Source organism: Schistocerca serialis, unplaced genomic scaffold, assembly GCF_023864345.2.
Source record: "Schistocerca serialis cubense isolate TAMUIC-IGC-003099 unplaced genomic scaffold, iqSchSeri2.2 HiC_scaffold_1363, whole genome shotgun sequence".
NCBI classification, from domain to species: Eukaryota; Metazoa; Arthropoda; class Insecta; order Orthoptera; family Acrididae; genus Schistocerca; species Schistocerca serialis.
The window spans coordinates 14,361,361-14,387,311 of NW_026047584.1; positions in this window are offsets into that span (position 1 = coordinate 14,361,361).

Here is a 25,951-nt window from a genome sequence, read left to right on the forward strand (position 1 = left end):
TTCTTACTAACTATGTTTTGAACCATTGCTGTGACTCTAGTTACAGATTCCGATGCTTCACTTCAGGTTTACTGTATCCCTCTGACCTTCTTATTGACGATGAAACACAGAAATGGCATCGGATTAAATACAAAAGCCACAATGCCGACTTAAGTACAAGAAGACTGACTCTTCTTACTGTCTATACTTTGAACCAATACTGTGAAACTAGTTATAGATTCCGATGCTTCACTTCAGGTTTACTGTATTCCTTGGACCTTCTTATTGACGATGAAACACAGAAATTGCATCGGAATTAAATACAAAAGGCACAATGCCGACTTAAGGACAGGAAGACTGAATCTTCTTACTGACTATGTTTTGAACCATTCCTGTGACACTAGCATAGATTCCGATGCTTCACTTCAGGTTTACTGTATCCCTCTGACCTTCTTAATGACGATGAAACACATAAACTGCATCGGAATTAAATACAAAAGGCACAATGCCGACTTAAGTACAAGAAGACTGACTCTTCCTACTGTCTATGCTTTGAACCATTCCTGTGACACTAGTTATAGATTCCGATGCTTCACTTCAAGTTTACTGTATACCTCTGACCTTATTGCCGATGAAACACAGACATTTCATCGGATTTAAATACAAAAGGCGTAATGCCGACCTAAAGAAAAGAAGACTGACTCTTCTTATTGACTGTGTTTTGAACCAATCCTGTGAAACTACTTATAGATTCCGATGCTTCACTTCAGGTTTACTGTATACCTCTGACCTTTTATTGACGATGAAACACAGAAATTGCATCTGAATTAAATACAAAGGGCACAATGCCGACCTAAGTACAAGAAGACTGACTCTTCCTACTGTCTACGTTTGAACCACTTCTGTGACACTAGTTATAGAGTCCGATGCTTCACTTCAGGTTTACTGTATCACTTGGACCTTCTTATTGAAGATGAATCACAGAAATTGCATCGGAATTAAATACAAAAGGCACAATGCCGACTTAAGGAGAAGAAGACTGACTCTTCTTACTGACTATGTTTTGAACCATTCCTGTGACTCTAGTTATAGATTCCGATGCTTCACTTCAGGTTAACTGTGTCCCTCTGACCTTCTTATTGACGATGAAACACAGAAATTGCATCGGAATTAAATACAAAAGCCACAATGCCGACTTAAGTGCAGGAAGACTGAGTCTTCTTACTGTCTACGTTTTGAACCAATACTGTGACACTAGTTATAGATTCCGATGCTTCACTTCAGGTTTACTGTATTCCTTGGACCTTCTTATTGACGAAGAAACACAGAAATTGCATCGGAATTAAATACAAAAGGCACATTGCCTACATAAGTACAAGAAGACTGACTCTTCTTACTGTCTATGTTTTAAACCAATACTGTGACACTAGTTATAGATTCCGATGCTTCACTTCAGGTTTACTGTATTCCTTGGACCTTCTTATTGGCGATAAAACTCAGAAATTGCATCGGAATAAAATACAAAAGGCACATTGCCTACATAAGTACAAGAAGACTGACTCTACTTACTGTCAATGATTTGAACCATTCCTGTGACACTAGTTATAGATTCCGATGCTACACTCCAGGTTTACTGTATCCCTTGGACCTTCTTATTGACGATTAAACACAGAAATTGCATCGGAATTAAATACAAAAGGCACAATGCCGACTTAAGTACAAGAAGACATACTCTTCTTACTGACTATGGTTTGAACCATTCCTGTTACACTAGTTATAGATTCCGATGCTTCACTTCAGGTTTACTGTATCCCTCTGACCTTCTTATTGACGATGAAACACAGAAATTGCATCGGAATTAAATAGAAAAGGCACAATGTCGACTCAAGTACAAGAAGACTGACTCTTCTTACTGTCTATATTTTGAACCATTCCTGTGACACTAGTTATAGATTCCGATGCTTCATTCCAGGTTTACTGTATCCCTTGGACCTTCCTATTGACGATGAAACACAGAAATTGCATCGGAATTAAATACAAAGGGCACAATGTCGACTTAAGTACAAGAAGACTGACTCTTCCTACTGTCTACGTTTTGAACCAATTCTGTGACACTAGTTATAGAGTCCGATGCTTCACTTCAGGTTTACTGTATCACTTGGACCTTCTTATTGAAGATGAATCACAGAAATTCCATCGGAATTAAATGCAAAAGGCACAATGCCGACTTAAGTACAAGAAGACTGACTCTTCTTACTGCCTATGTTTTGAACCAATACTGTGACACTAGTTATAGATTCCGATGCTTCACTTCAGGTTTATTGTATTCCTTGGACCTTCTTATTGACGATGAAACACAGAAATTGCATCGGAATTAAATACAAAACGCACAATGCCGACTTAAGTACAAGAAGACTGACTCTTCCTACTGTCTACGTTTTGAACCATTCCTGTGACACTAGTTATAGATTCCGATGTTTCACTTGAGGTTTAGTGTATACCACTGACCTTATTGCCGATGAAAAACAGAAATTGAATCGGAATTAAATACAAAAGGCACAATGCCGACTTAAGGAAAAAAAGACTGACTCTTCTTACTGACTATGTTTTGAACCATTCCTGTGACTCTAGTTATAGATTCCGATGCTTCACTTCAGTATTACTGTATCCCTCTGACCTTCTTATTGACGATGAAACACAGAAATTGCATCGGAATTAAATACAAAAGCCACAATGCCGACTTAAGTACAAGAAGACTGACTCTTCTTACTGTCTATGTTTTGAACCAATACTGTGACACTAGTTATAGATTCCGATGCTTCACTTCAGGTTTACTGTATTCCTAGGACCTTCTTATTGTCGATGAAACACAGAAATTGCATCGGAATTAAATACAAAAGGCACAATGCCGACATAAGTACAAGAAGACTGACTCTTCTTACTGTCTATGTTTTGAACCAATACTGTGATACCAGTTATAGGTTCCGATGCTTCACTCCAGGTTTACTGTATCCCTTGGACCTTCTTGTTGACGATGAAACACAGAAGTTGCATCGGAATTAAATACAAAATGCACAATGCCGACTTAAGGACAAGAAGACTGAATCTTCTTACTGACTATGTTTTGAACCATTCCTGTGACACTAGTCATAGATTCCGATGCTTCACTTTAGGTTTACTGTATCCCTCTGACCTTCTTGTTGACGATGATACACAGAAATTGCATATTAATTAAATACGGAAGGCACAATGGCGACTTAAGTACAAGAAGACTGACTCTTCTTACTGTCTATGTTTTGAACCATTCCAGTGACACTAGTTGTGGATTCCGATGCTTCACTTCAGGTTTACTGTTTCCCTCTCACCTTCTTAATGAGGATGAAACACATAAATTGCATCGGAATTAAATACAAAAGGCACAATGCCGACTTAAGTACAAGAAGAATGACTCTTCCTACTGTCTATGCTTTGAACCTTTCTTGTGACACTAGTTATAGAGTCCGATGCTTCACTTCAGGTTTACTGTATCCCTCTGACCTTATTGCCGATGAAACACAGACATTTCATCGGATTTAAATACAAAAGGCGCAATGCCGACCTAAAGAAGAGAAGACTGACTCTTCTTAATGACTGTGTTTTGAACCATTCCTGTGAAACAAGTTATAGATTCCGATGCTTCACTTCAGGTTTACTGTATACCTCTGACCTTCTTATTGACGATGAAACACAGAAATTGCATCGGAATTAAATACAAAAGCCACAATGCCGACATAAGTACAAGAAGACTGACTCTTCCTGCTATCTATCTTATGAACCATTCCTGTGGCACTAGTTATGGATTTCGATGCTTCACTTCAGGTTTACTGTATCCCTTGGACCTTCGTATTAACGATGAAACACAGAAATTGCATCGGAATTAAATACAAAAGGCACAATGCCGACATAAGTACATGAAGACCGAATCTTCTTACTGTCTATGTCTTTAACCATTCTCTGTGCCAGTAGTTATAGATTCCGTTGCTACACTCCAGGTTTACTGTATCCCTTGGACCTTCTTATTAACGATGAAACACAGAAATTGCATCGGAATTAAATACAAAAGGCACAATGCCGACTTAAGTACAAGAAGACTGACTCTTCCTATTATCTATGTTTTGAACCCATCCTGTGACACTAGTTATAGATTCCGATGTTTCACATCTGGTTTACTGTATACCTCTGACCCTATTGACGATGAAACACAGAAATTGCATCGGAATTAAATACAAAAGGCACAATGCCGACTTAAGTACAAGTAGACTGACTCTTCTTACTGACTATGCTTGGACCATTCCTGTGACACTAGTTATGGATTCCGATGCTTCACATCAGGTTTACTGTATCCCTTGGACCTTCGTATTGACGATGAAACACAGAAATTGCATCGGAATTAAATAGAAAAGGCACAATGTCGACTTAAGTACAAGAAGACTGCTTCTTCTTACTGCTTAGAGTTGGAACCATTCCTGTGACACTAGTTATAGATTCCGATGCTTCACTTCAGGTTTACTGTATCCCTTGGACAATCTTATTGACGATGAAACACAGAAATTGCATCGGAATTAAATACAAAAGGCACAATGCCGATGTAAGGACAAGAAGACTGACTCTTCTTACTGGCTATGTTTTGAACAATTCCTGTGACACTAGTTATAGATTCCGATGCTTCACTTCAGGTTTACTGTATCCCTCTGACCTTCTTATTGGCGATGAAACTCAGAAATTGCATCGGAAATAAATACAAAAGTCACAATGCCAACTTAAGTAAAAGAAGGCTGACTCTTCTTACTGTCTATGTTTTGAACCATTCCATTGACACTAGTTATAGTTTCCGATGCTACACTCCAGGTTTACTGTATCCCTTGGACCTTCTTATTGACGATGAAACACAGAAATTACATCGGAATTCAATACAAAAGGCACAATGCCGACTTAAGTACAAGAAGACTGACTCTTCTTGCTGACTATGTTTTGAACCATTCCTGTGACACTAGTTATAGATTCCGATGCTTCACTTCAGGTTTACTGTATCCCTCTGACCTTCTTATTGACGAAAAAACACAGAAATTGCATCGGAACTAAACAGGAAAGGCACAATGCCGACTTAAGTACAAGAAGACAGACTCTTCTTACTGTCTATGTTTTGAACCATTCCTGTGACACTAGTTATGGATTCCGATGCTTCACTCCAGGTTTACTGTATCCCTTGGACCTTCTTATTGACGATGAAACACAGAAATTACATCGGAATTAAATACTAAAGGCACAATGCCGACTTAAGTACAAGAAGACTGAATGTTCTTACTGATTATAGTTTGAACCATTCCTGTGACACTAGTTATAGATTCCTATGCTTCACTTCAAGTTTACTGTATACCTTGGACCTACTAATTGACGATGAAACATAGAGATTGCATCGGAATTAAATACAAAAGGCACAATGCCGACTTAAGTACAACAAGACTGACTCTTCCTACTGTCTATGCTTTGAGCCATTCCTATGACACTAGTTGTGGATTCCGATGCTTCACTTCAGGTTTACTGTATCCTTTGGACCTTCTTATTGACGATGAAACACAGAAATTGCATCGCATTAAATACAAAAGGCACAATGCCGACTTAAGTACAAGAAGACTGACTCTTCTTACTTTCTATGCTTTGAACCGTTACTGTGACACTAGTTATAGATTCCGATGCTTCACTCCAGGTTTACTGTATCCCTTGGACCTCCTTATTGACGATGAAACACAGAAATTGCATCGGAATAAAATACAAAAGGCACAATGCCGACTTAAGTACAAGAAGATTGACTCTTCTTACTGTCTATGTTTGAACCATTGCTGTGACACTAGTTATAGATTCCGATGCTTCACTTCAGGTTTACTGTATCCCTTGTACCTTTTTATTGACGATGAAACACAGAAATTGCATCGGAATTAAATACAAAAGGCACAATGTCGACTTAAGTACATGAAGGCCGTCTCTTCTTACTGTCTATGTTTTTAACCATTCTCTGTGACACTAGTTATAGATTCCGATGCTACACTCCACGTTTACTGTATCCCTTGGACGCTCTTATTGACGATGAAACACAGAAATCGCATCGGAATGAAATACAAAAGGCACAATGCCGACAAATGGACAAGAAGACTGACTGTTCTTACTTTCTATGCTTTAAACCATTCCTGTGACACTAGTTATAGATTCCGATGCTTCACTCCAGGTTTACTATATTCCTTGGACCTTCTTATTGCCGATGAAACACAGAAATTGGATCGGAATGAAATAGAAAATGCACAATGCCGACTTAAGGAGAAGAAGACTGACTCTTCTTACTGACTATGCTTTGAACCATTCCTGTGACACTAGTTATGGATTCCGATGCTCACTTCAGGTTTACTGTATCTCTTGGACCTTCGTATTGACGATGAAACACAGAAATTGCATCGGAATTAAATACAAAAGGCACAATGCCGACTTAAGTACAAGAAGACTGACTCTTCTTACTGTCTATGTTTTGAACCATTCCATTGACACTAGTTATAGATTCCGATGCTTCGCTCCAGGTTTTCTGTATCCCTTGGACGCTCTTATTGACGATGAAACACAGAAATTGCATCGGAATTAATTAGAAAAGGCACAATGCCGACTTAAGTACAAGAAGACTGACTCTTCGTACTGACTATGCTTTGAACCATTCCTGTGACACTAGTTATGGATTCCGATGCTTCACATCAGGTTTACTGCATCTCTTGGACCTTCGTATTGACGATGAAACACAGAAATTGCATCGGAATTAAATACAAAAGGCACAATGCCGACTTAAGTACATGAAGACCGACGCTTCTTACTGTCTATGTTTTTAACCATTCTCTGTGACACTAGTTATAGATTCCAATGCTACACTCCAGGTTTACTGTATCCCTTGGACCTGCTTATTGTCGATTAAACACAGAAATTGCAACGAAATGAAATACACAAGGCACAATGCCGACTGAAGTACAAGAAGACTGACTCTTCCTGCTGTCTATGTTTTGAAAAATTCCTGTGACCCTAGTTTTGGATTCCGATGCTTCACTTCAGGTTTACTGTATCTCTCTGAACTTCTTATTGACGATGAAACACAGAAATTGCATCGGAATTAAATACAAAAGGCACAAAGCCTACTTAAGTACAAGAAGACTGACTCTTCTTATTGCCTATGTTTGAACCATTCCTGTGACACTAGTTATAGATTCCGATGCTTCACTTCAGGATTACTGTATCCCTTGGACATTCTTAATGTCGATGAAACACAGAAATTGCATCGGAATTAAATACAAAAGGCACAATGCCGACTTAAGTACAAGAAGACTGATTCTTCTTACTGTCCATGTTTGAACCATTCCTGTGACACTAGTTATAGATTCCGATGTTTCACATCAGGTTTACTGCATCCCTTGGACCTTCTTATTGACGATGAAACACAGAAATTGCATCGGAATGAAATTCAAAAGGCACAATGCCGACTTATGTACAAAAAGACTGACTCTTCTTACAGACTATGGTTTGAAACATTCCTGTGACACTAGTAATAGATTCCGATGCTTCACTTCAGGTTTACTGTACCCCTCTGACCTTCCTGTTGACGATGAAACACAGAAATTGCATCGCAATAAAATACAAAAGGCACAATGTCTACTTAAGTACAAGAAGACTGACTCTTCTTATTGACTATGCTTTGAACCATTCCTGTGACCCTAGTTATAGATTCCGATGCTTCACTTCAGGTTTACTGTATCCCTCTGACCTTAGTATTGACGATGAACCACTGAAATTGCATCGGAATTAAATAGAAAAGGCACAATGCCGACTTAAGTACAAGAAGACTGACTCTTCTTACTGTCTACGTTTTGAACCATTCCTGAGACACTAGTTATAGATTCCGATGTTTGACTTCAGTTTTACTGTATCCCTTGGACCTTCTTATTGACGATGAAAAACAGAAATTGCATCGGAATTAAATACAAAACGCACAATGCCGACTTAAGTACAAGAGACTGACTCTTCTTGCTGACTATGTTTTGAACCATTCCTGTGACAATAGTTATAGATTCCGATGCATCACTTCAGGTTTACTGTATTCCTTCGACCTTCTTATTGACGATGAAACACAGAAATTGCATCGGAATTAAATACAAAAGGCACAATGCCGACTTAAGTACAAGAAGACTGACTCTTCTTACTGTCTATGCTTTGAACCAATACTGTGACACTAGTTATAGATTCCGATGCTTTACTCCAGGTTTACTGTATCCCCTGGACCTTCTTGTTGGCGATGAAACACAGATATTGCATCGGAATTAAATACAAAAGGCACAATGCCGACTTAAGGACAAGAAGACTGACTCTTCTTTCTGACTATGTTTTGAACCATTCCTGTGACACTAGTTGTAGATTCCGATGCTTCACTTCGGGTTTACTATATCCCTCTGACCATCTTATTAACGATGAAACACAGAAATTGCATCCGAATTAAATACAAAAGGCACAATGCAGACATAAGTACAAGAAGACTGACTCTTCATACTGTCTATGTTTGAAACCATTCCTGTGACACTTGTAATAGTCTCCGATGCTTCAGGTTTACTGTATCCCTCTGACCTTCTTATTGACGGTGAAGCACAGAAATTGCATCGGATTTAAATACAATTGGCACAATGCCGACTTAAGTACAAGAAGACAGACTCTTCTTACTGTCTATGTTTTGAACCATTCCATTGACACTAGTTATAGATTCCGATGCGTCACTCAAGGTTTACTGTATCCCTTGGACCTTCTTATTGACGATGAAACACAGAAATTGCATCGGAATTAAATAGAAAAGGCACAATGCCGACTTGAGTACAAGAAGACTGACTCTTCTTTCTGACTATGCTTTGAATCATTCCTGTGACACTAGTTATGGATATCGATGCTTCACTTCAGGTTTACTGTATCCCTTGGACCTTCGTATTGACGATGAAACACAGAAATTGCATCGGAATTAAATACAAAAGGCACAATGCCGACATAAGTACATGAAGACCGAATCTTCTTACTGTCTATGTCTTTAACCATTCTCTGTGACAGTAGTTATAGATTCCGTTGCTACACTCCAGGTTTACTGTATCCCTTGGACCTTCTTATTAACGATGAAACACAGAAATTGCATCGGAATTAAATACAAAAGGCACAATGCCGACTTAAGTACAAGAAGACTGACTCTTCCTATTATCTATGTTTTGAACCCATCCTGTGACACTAGTTATAGATTCCGATGCTTCACATCAGGTTTACTGTATCCCTCTGACCTTATTGACGATGAGACACAGAAATTGCATCGGAATTAAATACAAAAAACACAATGCCGACTTAAGTACGAGTAGACTGACTCTTCTTACTGACTATGCTTTGAACCATTCCTGTGACACTAGTTATGGATTCCGACGCTTCACATCAGGTTTACTGTATCCCTTGGACATTCGTGTTGACGATGAAACACAGAAATTGCATCGGAATTAAATAGAAAAGGCACAATGCCGACTTAAGTACAAGAAGACTGCTTCTTCTTACTGCTTAGAGTTGGAACCATTCCTGTGGCACTAGTTATAGATTCCGATGCTTCACTTCAGGTTTACTGTATCCCTTGGACAATCTTATTGACGATGAAACACAGAAATTGCATCGGAATTAAATACAAAAGGCACAATGCCGATGTAAGGACAAGAGGACTGACTCTTCTTACTGGCTATGTTTTGAAAAATCCTGTGACACTAGTTATAGATTCCGATGCTTCACTTCAGGTTTACTGTATCCCTCTGACCTTCTTATTGGCGATGAAACTCAGAAATTGCATCGGAAATAAATACAAAAGTCACAATGCCAACTTAAGTAAAAGAAGACTGACTCTTCTTACTGTCTATGTTTTGAACCATTCCATTGACACTAGTTATAGTTTCCGATGCTACACTCCAGGTTTACTGTATCCCTTGGACCTTCTTATTGACGATGAAACACAGAAATTACATCGGAATTCAATACAAAAGGCACAATGCCGACTTAAGTACAAGAAGACTGACTCTTCTTGCTGACTATGTTTTGGACCATTCCTGTGACACTAGTTATAGATTCCGATGCTTCACTTCAGGTTTACTGTATCCCTCTGACCTTCTTATTGACGAAAAAACACAGAAATTGCATCGGAACTAAACAGAAAAGGCACAATGCCGACTTAAGTACAAGAAGACAGACTCTTCTAACTGTCTATGTTTTGAACCATTCCTGTGACACTAGTTATAGATTCCGATGCTTCACTCCAGGTTTACTGTATCCCTTGGACCTTCTTATTGACGATGAAACACAGAAATTACATCGGAATTAAATACTAAAGGCACAATGCCGACTTAAGTACAAGAAGACTGAATGTTCTTACTGATTATAGTTTGAACCATTCCTGTGACACTAGTTATAGATTCCTATGCTTCACTTCAAGTTTACTGTATACCTTGGACCTACTAATTGACGATGAAACATAGAGATTGCATCGGAATTAAATACAAAAGGCACAATGCCGACTTAAGTACAACATGACTGACTCTTCCTACTGTCTATGCTTTGAGCCATTCCTATGACACTAGTTGTGGATTCCGATGCTTCACTTCAGGTTTACTGTATCCTTTGGACCTTCTTATTGACGATGAAACACAGAAATTGCATCGCATTAAATACAAAAGGCACAATGCCGACTTAAGTACAAGAAGACTGACTCTTCTTACTTTCTATGCTTTGAACCGTTACTGTGACACTAGTTATAGATTCCGATGCTTCACTCCAGGTTTACTGTATCCCTTGGACCTTCTTATTGACGATGAAACATAGAAATTGCATCGGAAATAAATACAAAAGGCACAATGCCGACTTAAGTACAAGAAGACTGACTCTTCTTACTTTCTATGCTTTGAACCGTTACTGTGACACTAGTTATGGATTCCGATGCTTCACTTCAGGTGTACTGTATCCCTTGGACGTTCTTATTGACGATGAAACATAGAAATGGCATCGGAAATAAATACAAAAGGCACAATGCCGACTTAAGTACAAGAAGATTGACTCTTCTTACTGTCTATGTTTGAACCATTGCTGTGACACTAGTTATAGATTCCGATGCTTCACTTCAGGTTTACTGTATCCCTTGTGCCTTTTTATTGACGATGAAACACAGAAATTGCATCGGAATTAAATACAAAAGGCACAATGTCGACTTAAGTACATGAAGGCCGTCTCTTCTTACTGTCTATGTTTTTAACCATTCTCTGTGACACTAGTTATAGATTCCGATGCTACACTCCACGTTTACTGTATCTCTTGGACCCTCTTATTGACGATGAAACACAGAAATTGCATCGGAATTAAATACAAAAGGCACAATGCCGACAAATGGACAAGAAGACTGACTGTTCTTACTTTCTATGCTTTAAACCATTCCTGTGACACTAGTTATAGATTCCGATGCTTCACTCCAGGTTTACTATATTCCTTGGACCTTCTTATTGCCGAAGAAACACAGAAATTGGATCGGAATGAAATACAAAATGCACAATGCCGACTTAAGGAGAAGAGGACTGACTCTTCTTACTGACTATGCTTTGAACCATTCCTGTGACACTAGTTATGGATTCCGATGCTTCACTTCAGGTTTACTGTATCTCTTGGACCTTCGTATTGACGATGAAACACAGAAATTGCATCGGAATTAAATTCAAAAGGCACAATGCCGACTTAAGTACAAGAAGACTGACTCTTCTTACTGTCTATGTTTTGAACCATTCCATTGACACTAGTTATAGATTCCGATGCTTCGCTCCAGGTTTTCTGTATCCCTTGGACCCTCTTATTGACGATGAAACACAGAAATTGCATCGGAATTAAATAGAAAAGGCACAATGCCGACTTAAGTACTAGAAGACTGACTCTTCGTACTGACTATGCTTTGAACCATTCCTGTGACACTAGTTATGGATTCCGATGCTTCACTTCAGGTTTACTGCATCTCTTGGACCTTCGTATTGACGATGAAACACAGAAATTGCATCAGAATTAAATACAAAAGGCACAATGCCGACTTAAGTACATGAAGACCGACTCTTCTTACTGTCTATGTTTTTAACCATTCTCTGTGACACTAGTTATAGATTCCAATGCTACACTCCAGGTTTACTGTATCCCTTGGACCTGCTTATTGTCGATGAAACACAGAAATTGCAACGAAATGAAATACACAAGGCACAATGCCGACTGAAGTACAAGAAGACAGACTCTTCCTGCTGTCTATGTTTTGAAAAATTCCTGTGACCCTAGTTTTGGATTCCGATGCTTCACTTCAGGTTTACTGTATCTCTCTGAACTTCTTATTTACGATGAAACACAGAAATTGCATCGGAATTAAATACAAAAGGCACAAAGCCTACTTAAGTACAAGAAGACTGACTCTTCTTATTGCCTATGTTTGAACCATTCCTGTGACACTAGTTATAGATTCCGATGCTTCACTTCAGGATTACTGTATCCCTTGGACATTCTTATTGTCGATGAAACACAGATATTGCATAGGAATTAAATACAAAAGGCACAATGCCGACTTAAGTACAAGAAGACTGACTCTTCTTACTGTCCATGTTTTGAACCATTCCTGTGACACTAGTTATAGATTCCGATGTTTCACATCAGGTTAACTGCATCCCTTGGACCTTCTTATTGACGATGAAACACAGAAATTGCATCGGAATGAAATTCAAAAGGCACAATGCCGACTTATGTACAAAAAGACTGACTCTTCTTACAGACTATGGTTTGAAACATTCCTGTGACACTAGTTATAGATTCCGATGCTTCACTTCAGGTTTACTGTACCCCTCCGACCTTCTTGTTGACGATGAAACACAGAAATTGCATCGCAATAAAATACAAAAGGCACAATGCCTACTTAAGTACAAGAAGACTGACTCTTCTTATTGACTATGCTTTGAACCATTCCTGTGACACTAGTTATAGATTCCGATGCTTCACTTCAGGTTTACTGTATCCCTCTGACCTTCGTATTGACGATGAAACACTGAAATTGCATCGGAATTAAATAGAAAAGGCACAATGCCGACTTAAGTACAAGAAGACTGACTCTTCTTACTGTCTACGTTTTCGAACCATTCCTGAGACACTAGTATAGATTCCGATGTTTGACTTCAGTTTTACTGTATCCCTTGGACCTTCTTATTGACGATGAAAAACAGAAATTGCATCGGAATTAAATACAAAACGCACAATGCCGACTTAAGTACAAGAGACTGACTCTTCTTACTGACTATGTTTTGAACCAATCCTGTGACAATAGTTATAGATTCCGATGCTTCACTTCAGGTTTACTGTATTCCTTCGACCTTCTTATTGACGATGAAACACAGAAATTGCATCGGAATTAAATACAAAAGGCACAATGCCGACTTAAGTACAAGAAGACTGACTCTTCTTACTGTCTATGCTTTGAACCAATACTGTGACACTAGTTATAGATTCCGATGCTTTACTCCAGGTTTACTGTATCCCCTGGACCTTCTTGTTGGCGATGATACACAGATATTGCATCGGAATTAAATACAAAAGGCACAATGCCGACTTAAGGACAAGAAGACTGACTCTTCTTTCTGACTATGTTTTGAACCATTCCTGTGACACTAGTTGTAGATTCCGATGCTTCACTTCGGGTTTACTATATCCCTCTGATCTTCTTATTAACGATGAAACACAGAAAATGCATCCGAATTAAATACAAAAGGCACAATGCCGACATAAGTACAAGAAGACTGACTCTTCATACTGTCTATGTTTGAAACCATTCCTGTGACACTTGTAATAGATTCCGATGCTTCAGGTTTACTGTATCCCTCTGACCTTCTTATTGACGGTGAAGCACAGAAATTGCATCGGATTTAAATACAAAAGGCACAATGCCGACTTAAGTACAAGAAGACTGACTCTTCTTACTGTCTATGCTTTGAACCATTCCATTGACACTAGTTATAGATTCCGATGCTTCGCTCCAGGTTTTCTGTATCCCTTGGACCCTCTTATTGACGATGAAACACAGAAATTGCATCGGAATTGAATAGAAAAGGCACAATGCCGACTTCAGTACAAGAAGACTGACTCTTCGTACTGACTATGCTTTGAACCATTCCTGTGACACTAGTTATGGATTCCGATGCTTCACTTCAGGTTTACTGCATCTCTTGGACCTTCGTATTGACGATGAAACACAGAAATTGCATCGGAATTAAATACAAAAGGCACAATGCCGACTTAAGTACATGAAGACCGACTCTTCTTACTGTCTATGTTTTTAACCATTCTCTGTGACACTAGTTATAGATTCCAATGCTACACTCCAGGTTTACTGTATCCCTTGGACCTGCTTATTGTCGATGAAACACACAAATTGCAACGAAATTAAATACACAAGGCACAATGCCGACTGAAGTACAAGAAGACTGACTCTTCCTGCTGTCTATGTTTGAAAAATTCCTGTGACCCTAGTTTGGGATTCCGATGCTTCACTTCAGGTTTACTGTATCTCTCTGAACTTCTTATTGACGATGAAACACAGAAATTGCATCGGAATTAAATGCAAAAGGCATAAAGCCTACTTAAGTACAAGAAGACTGACTCTTCTTATTGCCTATGTTTGAACCATTCCTGTGACACTAGTTATAGATTCCGATGCTTCACTTCAGGATTACTGTATCCCTTGGACATTCTTATTGTCGATGAAACACAGAAATTGCATCGGAATTAAATACAAAAGGCACAATGCCGACTTAAGTACAAGAAGACTGCCTCTTCTTACTGTCCATGTTTTGAACCATTCCTGTGACACTAGTTATAGATTCCGATGTTTCACATCAGGTTTACTGCATCCCTTGGACCTTCTTATTGACGATGAAACACAGAAATTGCATCGGAATGAAATTCAAAAGGCACAATGCCGACTTATGTACAAAAAGACTGACTCTTCTTACAGACTATGGTTTGAAACATTCCTGTGACACTAGTTATAGATTCCGATGCTTCACTTCAGGTTTACTGTACCCCTCTGACCTTCTTGTTGACGATGAAACACAGAAATTGTATCGCAATAAAATACAATAGGCACAATGCCTACTTAAGTACAAGAAGACTGACTCTTCTTATTGTCTATGCTTTGAACCATTCCTGTGACACTAGTTATAGATTCCGATGCTTCACTTCAGGTTTACTGTATCCCTCTGACCTTCGTATTGACGATGAAACACTGAAATTGCATCGGAATTAAATACAAAAGGCACAATGCCGACTTAAGGACAAGAAGACTGACTCTTCTTTCTATGTTTTGAACCATTCCTGTGACAGTAGTTGTAGATTCCGATGCTTCACTTCGGGTTTACTATATCCCTCTGACCTTCTTATTAACGATGAAACACAGAAATTGCATCCGAATTAAATACAAAAGGCACAATGCCGACTTAAGTACAAGAAGACTGACTCTTCTTACTGTCTATGTTTTGAACCATTCCATTGACACTAGTTATAGATTCCGATGCTTCGCTCCAGGTTTTCTGTATCCCTTGGACCCTCTTATTGACGATGAAACACAGAAATTGCATCGGAAATAAATAGAAAAGGCACAATGCCGACTTAAGTACAAGAAGACTGACTCTTCGTACTGTCTATGCTTTGAACCATTCCTGTGACACTAGTTATGGATTCCGATGCTTCACTTCAGGTTTACTGTATCCCTTGGACCTGCTTATTGTCGATGAAACACAGAAATTGCAACGAAAATAAATACACAAGGCACAATGCCGACTGAAGTACAAGAAGACTGACTCTTCCTGCTGTCTATGTTTTGAAAAATTCCTGTGACCCTAGTTTTGGATTCCGATGCTTCACTTCAGGTTTACTGTATCTCTCTGAACTTCTTATTGACGATGAAACACAGAAATTGCATCGGAATTAAATACAAAAGGCACAAAGCCTACTTAAGTACAAGAAGACTCACTCTTCTTATTGCCTATGTTTGAACCATTCCTGTGACACTAGTTATAGATTCCGATGCTTCACTTCAGGATTACTGTATCCCTTGGTCATTCTTATTGTCGATGAAACACAGAAATTGCATCGGAATTAAATACAAAAGGCACAATGCTGACTTAAGTACAAGAAGACTGACTCCTCTTACTGTCTACGTTTTGAACCATTCCTGAGACACTAGTTATAGATTCCGATGTTTGACTTCAGTTTTACTGTATCCCTTGGACCTTCTTATTGACGATGAAAAACAGAAATTGCATCGGAATTAAAAACAAAACGCACAATGCCGACTTAAGTACAAGAGACTGACTCTTCTTACTGACTATGTTTTGAACCATTCCTGTGACAATAGTTATAGATTCCGATGCTTCACTTCAGGTTTACTGTATTCCTTCGACCTTCTTATTGACGATGAAACACAGAAATTGCATCGGAATTAAATACAAAAGGCACAATGCCGACTTAAGTACAAGAAGACTGACTCTTCTTACTGTCTATGCTTTGAACCAATACTGTGACACTAGTTATAGATTCCGATGCTTTACTCCAGGTTTACTGTATCCCCTGGATCTTCTTGTTGGCGATGAAACACAGATATTGCATCGGAATTAAATACAAAAGGCACAATGCCGGCTTAAGGACAAGAAGACTGACTCTTCTTTCTGACTATGTTTTGAACCATTCCTGTGACACTAGTGGTAGATTCCGATGCTTCACTTCGGGTTTACTATATCCCTCTGACCTTCTTATTAACGATGAAACACAGATATTGCATCCGAATTAAATACAAAAGGCACAATGCCGACATAAGTACAAGAAGACTGACTCTTCATACTGTCTATGTTTGAAACCATTCCTGTGACACTTGTAATAGATTCCGATGTTTCAGGTTTACTGTATCCCTCTGACCTTCTTATTGTTGGTGAAGCACAGAAATTGCATCGGAATTAAATACGAAAGGCACAATGCCGATTTAAGTACAAGAAGACTGACTCTTCTTACTGTCTATGTTTTGAACCATTCCTGTGACACTAGTTATAGATTCCAATGCTTCACTTCAGGTTTACTGCATCCCTTGGACCTTCTTATTGACGATGAAACACTGAAATTGCATCGGAATTAAATAGTTAAGACGCAATGCAGACTTAAGTACAAGAAGACTGACTCTTCTTACAGACTATATTTTGAACCATTCCTGTGACACTAGTTATAGATTCCGATGCTTCACTTCAGGTTACTGTATCCCTCTGCCGCTCTTATTGACGATGAAACACAGAAATTGCTTCGGAATTAAATAGAAAAGGCACAATGCCGACTTAAGTACAAGAAGACTGACTCTTCCCACTGTCTAAGTTTTGAACCATTCCCGTGACACTAGTTATAGATTCCGATGCTTTACTTCAGGTTTACTGTTTCCTTTGGACCTTCTTATTGACGATGAAACACTAAAATTGCATCGGAATTCAATACAAAAGGCACAATGCCGACTTAAGTACATGAAGAACGACACTTCTTACTGACTATGTTTTGAACCATTTCTGTGACACTAGTTATAGAGTCCGATGCTTCACTTCAGGTTTACTGTATCCCTTGGACCTTCTTATTGACGATGAATCAGAGAAATTGCATCGGAATGAAATACAAAAAGCACAATGCCGACTTAAGTACAAGAAGACTGACTCTTCTTACTGTCTATACTTTGAACCATTCCAGTGACACTAGTTATAGATTCCGATGCTTCACTTCAGGTTTACTGTATCCTTTGGACCTTCTTATTGACGATGAAACACAGAAATTGCATCGCAATTAAATACAAAAGGCACAATGCAGACTTAAGTACAAGAAGACTGACTCTTCTTACTTTCTATGTTTTGAACCGTTACTGTGACACTAGTTATAGATTCCGATGCTTCACTCCAGGTTTACTGTATCCCTTGGACCTCCTTATTGACGATGAAACACAGAAATTGCATCGGAATTAAATACAAAAGGCACAATGCCGACTTAAGGACAAGAAGACTGACTCTTCTTACTGACTATGTTTTGAACCATTCCTGTGACACTAGTTATAGATTCCGATGCTCCACTTCAGGTTTACTGTATCCCTCTGACCTTCTTATTGACGATGAAACACAGCAATTGCATCGGAAATAAATACAAAAGGCACAATGCCGACTAAAGTACAAGAGGATTGACTCTTCTTACTGTCTATGTTTGAACCATTGCTGTGACACTAGTTATAGATTCCGATGCTTCACTTCAGGTTTACTGTATCCCTTGTAGCTTTTTATTGACGATGACACACAGAAATTGCATCGGAATTAAATAGTTAAGACGCAATGCAGACTTAAGTACAAGAAGACTGACTCTTCTTACAGACTATATTTTGAACCATTCCTGTGACACTAGTTATAGATTCCGATGCTTCACTTCAGGTTTACTGTATCCCTTGGACCTTCTTATTGACGATGAAACACAGAAATTGCATCGGAATTAAATACAAAAGGCACAATGCCGACAAATGGACAAGACGACTGACTGTTCTTACTTTCTATGCTTTAAACCATTCCTGTGACACTAGTTATAGATTCCGATGCTCCATTCCGGGTTTACTATATTCCTTGGACCTTCTTATTGCCGATGAAACACAGAAATTGGATCGGAATGGAATCTGTAACTAATGTCACAGGAATGGTTCAAAACAAAGACAGTAAGAAGAGTCAGTTTTCCAGTACTTAAATCGGCATTGTGCCTTTTGTATTTAATTCCCATGCAATTTCAGTGTTTCATCGTCAATAAGAGGGTCAGAGGGATACTGTAAACATGAAGTGAAGCATCGGAATCTATAACTAGTGTCCCTGGAATGGTTCAAAACATAGACAGTAAGAAGAGTCAGTTTTCTCGTACTTAAGTCGGCATTGTGCCTTTTGTATTTAATTCCGATGCAATTTCTGTGTTTCATCGTCAATAAGAAGGTCAGAGGGATACAGTAAACCTGAAGTGAAGCATCGGAATCTATAACTAGTGTCACAGGAATGGTTCAAATCATAGACAGTAAGAAGAGTCAGTTTTCTTGCACTTAAATCGGCATTATGCTTTTCGTATTTATTTCCGGTGCAATTTCTGTGTTTCATCGTCAATAAGAAGGTCAGAGGGATACAGCAAACATGAAGTGAAGCATCGGAATCTATATCTAGTGTCACAGTAATGGTTCAAAACATAGACGGTAAGAAGAGTCAGTTTTCTTGTACTTAAGTCGGCATTGTGCCTTTTGTAGTTAATTCCGATGCAATTTCTGTGTTTCATCGTCAATAAGAAGGTCAGAGGGATACAGTAAACCTGAAGTGAAGCATCGGAATCTATAACTAGTGTCACAGGAATGGTTCAAAACACAGACAGTAAGAAGAGTCAGTTTTCTTGTACTTAAGTCGGCATTGTGCCTTTTGTATTTAACTACGATGCAATTTCTGTGTTTCATCGTCAATAAGAAGGTCAGAGGGATACAGTAAACATGAAGTGAAGCATCGGAATCAATATCTAGTGTCACAGGAATGGTTCAAAACATAGACGGTAAGAAGAGTCAGTTTTCTTGTACTTAAGTCGGCATTGTGCCTTTTGTATTTAATTCCGATGCAGTTTCTGTGTTTCATCGTCAATAAGAGGGTCAGAGGGATACAGTAAACCTGAAGTGAAGCATCGGAATCTATAACTAGTGTCACAGGAATGGTTCAAAACATAGACAGTAAGAAGAGTCAGTTTTCCCGTACTTAAATCGGCATTGTGCCTTTTGTATTTAATTCCCATTCAATTTCAGTGTTTCATCGTCAATAAGAGGGTCAGAGGGATACAGTAAACATGAAGTGAAGCATCGGAATCTATAACTAGTGTCCCTGGAATGGTTCAAAACATAGACAGTAAAAAGAGTCAGTTTTCTTGTACTTAAGTATTCGTTGTGCCTTTTGTATTTAATTCCGATGCAAGTTCTGTGTTTCATCGTCAATAAGAAGGTCAGAGGGATACAGTAAACCTGAAGTGAAGCATCGGAATCTATAACTAGTGTCACAGGAATGGTTCAAATCATAGACAGTAAGAAGAGTCAGTTTTCTTGCACTTAAGTCGGCATTGTGCTTTTCGTATTTATTTCCGGTGCAATTTCTTCGTTTCATCGTCAATAAGAAGGTCAGAGGGATACAGTAAACATGAAGTGAAGCAACGGAATCAATATCTAGTGTCACAGGAATGGTTCAAAACATAGGCGGTAAGAAGAGCCAGTTTTCTTGTACTTAAGTCGGCATTGTGCCATTTGTATTTAATTCCGATGCAATTTCTGTGTTTCATTGTCAATAAGAGGGTCAGAGGGATACAGTAAACCTGAAGTGAAGCATCGGAATCTATAACTAGTGTCACAGGAATGGTTCAAAACATAGACAGTAAGAAGAGTCAGTTTTCTTGTACTTAAGTCGGCATTGTGCCTTTTGTATTTAATTCCGATGCAATTTCTGCGTTTCATAGTCAATAAGAAGTCAGTGGGATACAGTAAACCTGAAGTGAAACATCGGAATCTATAAGTAGTGACACAGGAATGGTTCAAAGCATAAACAGTAAGAAGAGTCAGTTTACTTGTACTTAAGTCGGCATTGTGCCTTTTGTATTTAATTCCGATGTATTTTCTGTGTTTCATCGTCAATAAGAAGGTCAGAGGGATACAGTAAACCGGAAGTGAAGCATCGGAATCTATAAGTAGTGTCACAGGAATGGTTCAAAACATAGACAGTAAGAAGAGTCAGTTTTCTTGTACTTAAGTTGGCATTGTGCCCTTTGTATATAATTCCGATGCAATTTCTGTGTTTCATCGTCAACAAGAAGGTCAGAGGGATACAGTAAACCTGAAGTGAAGCATCAGAATCTGTAACTAATGTCACAGGAATGGTTCAAAACATAGACAGTAAGAAGAGTCAGTTTTCCTGTACTTAATTCGGCATTGTGCCTTTTGTATTTAATTCCCATGCAATTTCAGTGTTTCATCGTCAATAAGAGGGTCAGAGGGATACAGTAAACCTGAAGTGAAGCATCGGAATCTATAACTAGTGTCCCTGGAATGGTTCAAAACATAGACAGTAAAAAGAGTCAGTTTTCTTGTACTTAAGTATTCGTTGTGCCTTTTGTATTTAATTCCGATGCACGTTCTGTGTTTCATCATCAATAAGAAGGTCAGAGGGATACAGTAAACATGGAGTGAAGCATCGGAATCTATAACTAGTGTCAAAGGAATGGTTCAAATCATAGACAGTAAGAAGAGTCAGTTTTCTTGCACTAAAGTCGGCATTGTGCTTTTCGTATTTATTTCCGGTGCAATTTCTGTGTTTCATCGTCAATAAGAAGGTCAGAGGGATACAGTAAACATGAAGTGAAGCATCGGAATCTATATCTAGTGTCACATGAATGGTTCAAAACATAGACGGTAAGAAGAGTCAGTTTTCTTGTACTTAAGTCGGCATTGTGCCTTTTGTATTTAATTCCGATGCAATTTCTGTGTTTCATCGTCAATAAGAGGGTCAGAGGGATACAGTAAACCTGAAGTGAAGCATCGGAATCTATATCTAGTGTCACAGGAATGGTTCAAAACATAGAGAGTAGGAAGAGTCAGTTTTCTTGTACTTAAGTCGGCATTGTGCCTTTTGTATTTAACTTCGATGCAATTTCTGTGTTTCATCGTCAATAAGAAGGTCAGAGGGATACAGTAAACCCGAAGTGAAGCATCGGAATCTATAACTAGTGTCACAGGAATGGTTCAAAGCATAGACGGTAAGAAGAGTCAGTTTTCTTGTACTTAAGTCGGCATTGTGCCTTTTGTATTTAATTCCGATGCAATTTCTGTGTTTCATCGTCAATAAGAAGGTCAGAGGGATACATTAAACCTGAAGTGAGCATCGGAATCTATAAGTAGTGTCACAGGAATGGTTCAAAACATAGACAGTTAGAAGAGTCAGTTTTCTTGTACTTAAGTTGGCATTGTGCGCTTTGTAATTTAATTCCGATGCAATTTCAGTGTTTCATCGTCAACAAGAAGGTCAGAGGGATACAGTAAACCTGAAGTGAAGCATCAGAATCTGTAACTAATGTCACGGGAGTGGTTCAAAACATAGACAGTAAGAAGAGTCAGTTTTCCTGTACTTAAATCGGCATTGTGCCTTTTGTATTTAATTCCCATGCAATTTCAGTGTTTCATCGTCAATAAGAGGGTCAGAGGGATACAGTAAACATGAAGTGAAGCATCGGAATCTATAACTAGTGTCCCTGGAATGGTTCAAAACATAGACAGTAAGAAGAGTCAGTTTTCTCGTACTTAAGTCGGCATTGTGCCTTTTGTATTTAATTCCGATGCAATTTCTGTGTTTCATCGTCAATAATAAGGTCAGAGGGATACAGTAAACCTGAAGTGAGCATCGGAATCTATAACTAGTGTCACAGGAATGGTTCAAATCATAGACAGTAAGAAGAGTCAGTTTTCTTGCACTTAAGTCGGCATTGTGCTTTTCGTATTTATTTCCGGTGCAATTTCTGTGTTTCATCGTCAATAAGAAGGTCAGAGGGATACAGTAAACATGAAGTGAAGCATCAGAATCTGTAACTAATGTCACAGGAATGGTTCAAAACATAGACAGTAAGAAGAGTCAGTTTTCCTGTACTTAAATCGGCATTGTGCCTTTTGTATTTAATTCCCATGCAATTTCAGTGTTTCATCGTCAATAAGAGGGTCAGAGGGATACAGTAAACATGAAGTGAAGCATCGGAATCTATAACTAGTGTCCCTGGAATGGTTCAAAACATAGACAGTAAGAAGAGTCAGTTTTCTTGTACTTAAGTTGGCATTGTGCCCTTTGTATTTAATTCCGATGCAATTTCTGTGTTTCATCGTCAACAAGAAGGTCAGAGGGATACAGTAAACCTGAAGTGAAACATCGGACTCTATAACTAGTGTCACAGGAAAGGTTCAAAACATAGACAGTAAAAAGAGTCAGTTTTCTCGTACTTAAGTACTCGTTGTGCCTTTTGTATTTAATTCCGATGCAAGTTCTGTGTTTCATCGTCAATAAGAAGGTCAGAGGGATACAGTAAACCTGAAGTGAAGCATCGGAATCTATTACTAGTGTCACAGGAATGGTTTAAACATAGACATTAAGAGGAGTCAGTTTTCTTGTACTTAAGACGGCATTGTGCCTTTTGTATTTGATTCCGATGCAATTTCAGTGTTTCATCGTCAATAAGAAGGTCAGAGGGCTATAGTGAACTCAAGTGAAGCATCGGAATCTTTAACTAGTGTCACAGGAATGGTTCAAAACATAGACAGTAAGAAGAGTCAGTTTTCTTGTACTTAAGTCGGCATTGTGCCTTTTGTAGTTAATTCCGATGCAATATCTGTGTTTCAATGTCAATAAGAAGGTCAGAGGGATACAGTAAACCTGAAGTGAAGCATCGGAATCTATAACTAGTGTCACAGGAATGGTTCAAAGCATAGACAGTAAGAAGAGTCAGTATTCTTGCACTGAAGTCGGCATCATGCCTTTTGTATTAAATTCCGATGAAATATCTGTGTTTCATCGTCAATAAGAAGGTCAGAGGGACACAGTAAACCTGAAGTGAAGAATCTGAATCTATAACTAGAGTCACAAAAATGGTTCAAAGACATAGACAGTTATAAGAGTCAGTTTTCTTGTACTTAAGTCGGCATTGTGCCTTTTCTATTTAATTCCGATGTAATTTCTGTGTTTCATCGTCAATAAGAAGGTCAGAGAGATACAGTAAAAATGAAGTGAAGCATCGGAATCTATAACTAGTGTCACAGGAATGGTTCAAAACATAGACAGTAAGAAGAGTCAGTTTTCTTGTACTTAAGTCGGCATTGTGCCGCTTGTATTTAACTCCGATGCAATTTCTGTGTTTCATTGTCAATAAGAAGGTCAGAGGTATACAGTAAACCCGAAGTGAAGCATCGGAATCTATAACTAGTGTCACAGGAATGGTTCAAAGCATAGACAGTAAGAAGAGTCAGTTTTCCTGTACTTAAATCGGCATTGTGCCTTTTGTATTTAATTCCGATGCAATTTCTGTGTTTCATCGTCAATAAGAAGGTCGAAGGAATACAGTAAAACTGAAGTCAAACATCGGAATCTATAAGTAGTGTCACAGGAATGGTTCAAAACATAAACATTAAGAAGAGTCAGTTTACTTGTACTTAAGTCGGCATTGTGCCTTTTCTATTTAATTCCGATGCAATTACTGTGTTTCATCGTCAATAAGAAGGTCAGAGGGATACAGTAAACCTGAAGTGAAGCATCGGAATCTATAAGTAGTGTCACAGGAATGGTTCAAAACATAGACAGTAAGAAGAGTCAGTTTTCTTGTACTTAAGTTGGCATTGTGCCCTTTGTATTTAATTCCGATGCAATTTCTGTGTTTCATCGTCAACAAGAAGGTGAGAGGGATACAGTTAACCTGAAGTGAAGCATCAGAATCTGTAACTAATGTCACAGGAATGGTTCAAAGCATAGACAGTAAGAAGAGTCAGTTTTCCTGTACTTAAATTGCATTGTGCCTTTTGTATTTAATTCCCATGCAATTTCAGTGTTTCATCGTCAATAAGAGGGTCAGAGGGATACAGTAAACATGAAGTGAAGCATCGGAATCTATAACTAGTGTCCCTGGAATGGTTCAAAACATAGACAGTAAGAAGAGTCGGTTTTATCGTACTTAAGTCGGCATTGTGCCTTTTGTATTTAATTCCGATGCAATTTCTGTGTTTCATCGTCAATAAGAAGGTCAGAGGGATACAGTAAACCTGAAGTGAAGCATCGGAATCTATAACTACTGTCACAGGAATGGTTCAAATCATAGGCAGTAAGAAGTGTCAGTTTTCTTGCACTTCAGTCGGCATTGTGCTCTTCGTATTTATTTCCGGTGCAATTTCTGTGTTTCATCGTCAATAAGAAGGTCAGAGGGATACAGTAAATATGAAGTGAAGCATCGGAATCAATATCTAGTGTCACAGGAATGGTTCAAAACATAGACGGTAAGAAGAGTCAGTTTTCTTGTACTTAAGTCGGCATTGTGCCTTTTGTATTTAATTCCGAAGCAATTTCTGTGTTTCATCGTCAACAAGAAGGTCAGAGGGATACAGTAAACCTGAAGTGAAGCATCGGAATCTATAACTAGTATCACAGGAATAGTTCAAAACATTGACAGTAAGAAGAGTCAGTTTTCTTGTACTTAAGTCGGCATTGTGCCTTTTGTATTTAACTCCGATGCAATTTCTGTGTTATATCGTCAATAAGAAGGTCAGAGGGATACAGTAAACCCGAAGTGAAGCATCGGAATCTATAACTAGTGTCACAGGAATGGTTCAAAGCATAGACAGTAAAAAGAGTCAGTTTTCTTGAACTTAAGTCGGCATTGTACCTTTTGTATTTAATTCCGATGCAATTTCTGCGTTTCATAGTCAATAAGAAGTCAGTGGGATACAGTAAACCTGAAATGAAACATCGTAATCCATAAGTAGTGTCACAGGAATGGTTCAAAACAAAAACAGTAAGAAGAGTCAGTTTACTTGTACTTAAGTCAGCATTGTGCCTTTTGTATTTAATTCCGATGCAATTTCAGTGTTTCATCGTCAATAAAAGGGTCAGAGGGTTACAGTAATCATGAAGTGAAGCATCGGAATCTATAACTAGTGTCCCTGGAATGGTTCAAAACATAGACAGTAAAAAGAGTCAGTTTTATTGTACTTAAGTCAGCA